Genomic DNA, 2,669 nt, shown 5'->3' on the forward strand with positions numbered 1-2,669 from the left:
CTGCCTTTCCAGACAGCCAGGTAGACCGATTCCTTCAGTGTTGCTTTTGGGCATCCTGCTCTGGGCAGCAGCAACCTCTTCACTGCACCTGGCACGAATGCTTCTGTTCGTTCCTTATAGCCCCCAAATCCTTGTGATCACAGATAGAACCCACAGCTAGCGTAGGAGGCTGGTGTAGGCGTGGGGCTCCCAAAACTGGGCAGCGAGCAGATTCTCAGGGTAAGTTCCCTGGGGACCAGACCCAGGGGAAGGCGGAGGGTGAGCTCTAGCAAGATTAGGACCCTGGGGAATGGTAGGTTGTTTTTTTTTTGGTGTTCTTTATTTTTGTGGTCCTAGGAATGGAGTCCGGGAGTGCTGAGCTATCCCCAGCGCCCCACCTATAAAACAATTATGAGACAGTTACCCAAGCAGGCCTCCAAGCACAGATCCTCTGTCTCAGCTCTGAAGTAGCCGAGTTGGGCGCTCTATGCTGCCAGTCTTGTGGGAGGCTCGTCCCAGCCATGCGCAGCAGTGGCGATGGTGGGTGCAGCCCAGAGCAGGAAAACTGTGCTGTTTGGTGCGGCCAGAGTGACGATTCTGACACTTGGGATGATGCAGCATTGATAAAAGCATATGATCAAGCTGTTGCTTCCTTTAAGCATGCACTGAAGATAGTGACATTTCAGATAAACCACAAGGAGAAACTTCAGGCAAACCAACAGGCATGCCCAGAAGAAAACCTGTTAAGAAGGTTAAGAGCCAGAAGAGCTATCTCCTTCAAAACAGTGGAAAGTGGGTGCCAGATGTTCAGCTGGTTGGTCAGAAGATGGCCGTGTTTACCCAGCTACCATTGCTTCTGTGGATTTGAAGAGAGAAACCTGTGTTGTGGTGCACACTGGTATGGAAACAGAGAGGAGCAGAATCTGTCTGATCCGCTTTCCCAAGCTCGGAATCAGCTAACAGCAAGCAACAGCATGCTCAGGAGAATGAAAATGAAAGTTGAGTTTCAACGGACGAAAGTAAGAACTCCTCCAAGTCTCCAGGAAGTAAACCAGGCACTGTCAGGTCGAAAGCCACACCTTGGTGCTCCTTTTGCCTTCTGCCACCCCCACCTGAAAGCCAGGTGTAAAGTTCAGTGGCCCACCTCCGCCACCACTACACTTCCTATCACGCTGGCTGCCTCCACTTCCGGCTGGACTGCCAACGATCCCCCCACTGCCTCCCATCTGTCCAGACTCCTTCGATGACTCAGACACTCTAGGCAGCATGTTGATGTCATGGTACATGAGTGGTTATCACACTGGCCACTACATGGGTTTCAGACAAAATCAAAAAGAAGGGTGGGGCTCACAATTCAATTGAGGTCTTACTGCACAGCTCAGACTTGAGTGATCCTCCTGTTTTCAGCCTCCCCAGCACTGGGATTGCAGGCATGTGCCACCATGCCAGGACTCGGTTGCCGGCTCAGTATGCCCCAGTTTGGGGCAGATGTGGCTTGCCAGGGCTGGGCACCCAACCCCGGTCCCTGTGCTTGCCAAAGCCAGTGCTTAGTCTGTTGAGCTATCTCACTGGCCCTCATTTAATTTTTAATAACATCAAGTTAGACTACATTGTCCCCTCTCACAGATGAGAAAGTGGCTTCTGCCAGGGACCTCAGCACAGCCTGAGGACGGTCTCCACTCGCTCGTGGCAGCTGCTGTTGCGCACCTGTGACTCAGGGCTTGGGTGAGGACCACTATGAGGTTCCTATAGACTTTTGCTTCCCTTCAAGCCATCCTCTGCTCCCTTCCTGCTCAGGCTCCAGCACCTGGTCTGAGGCCTGAGAAGCAGCTGGCTGCTTGGGCTGAGAACCCACCGTCGCTGCCTCAGCTGCTCCATGCTGCAGGCTGGAAGCCACGCCAGCCAGGTGGGCTCGGAGACTCACGTCCTGGGCCGGCTCCTACCCAGCATCTGCAAACAGTCACATCACAGATTTGCTGTTTTGTAGTCTGCAACAGAACAAGAGGGAAATGCATCCACCTCCAGTACTTCCCCATTTTCTGAACACTTCTCATCGCTTCATGAATGACTGCTGGATGCCCCAGTTTTCTGAGTCATTTTTCCACTTGACTTGCTTACTTTTTCTGGTACTGGGGATTGAATTCAGAGCTACGTCATTTTTTATTTTGAGGCAGGGTTTTACTGTGCTACCTGGAGTACGTTGCCTTGCTAAGCTGAAGTTGAGATGCTCCTGCCTGAGCCTCTCAGGGCCCTGAGGTGACAGGCACACAGCTCTGTGCCTGCCACCATCCCTACTTTATTATTTTTTTTTTAATTTTTAAAAAATGTATTGGGTTGTTGTAGGGTCTCACTGCACAGCTCGGACTTGTGGTGATCCTCCTGTCTTTCAACCTCTGCAGCTCTGGGACTCCAGGCATATACCACTACCTCGGACTCTGTGACTGGCTCGGCCAACCCTAGGGGCGGGGCTGGCGCGGTATGTGGCGCCAGGATCAGCCACGGTCCCTGCTCCTGCCTAAGCAGGCGCTCTGTCTGCTGAGCTATCTCGCCAGACCCCAACTAACCCCATTTTAAACTTTTTTTTTTAATTATTTATTTTTATTTATTACATTTATTTATTGTGTGTGTGTGGCCAGCTCAGCCCACCAGGGGGCGGGGCTGGCTGGCATGTGGTGCTGGGGGATCGAACC

The 2,669-nt window shown here is 52.2% G+C and overlaps 1 pseudogene; it reads left to right on the forward strand.

Annotated features, from left to right (window-relative positions):
• The first annotated feature begins 500 nt into the window (after window positions 1-500).
• On the forward strand, window positions 501-1,341 carry LOC101587228 (annotated as a pseudogene).
• Window positions 1,342-2,669: the final 1,328 nt, after the last annotated feature.

The sequence above is a fragment of the Octodon degus genome, unplaced genomic scaffold (assembly GCF_000260255.1).
Source record: "Octodon degus isolate 3935 unplaced genomic scaffold, OctDeg1.0 scaffold00007, whole genome shotgun sequence".
Lineage (NCBI taxonomy): Eukaryota > Metazoa > Chordata > Mammalia > Rodentia > Octodontidae > Octodon > Octodon degus.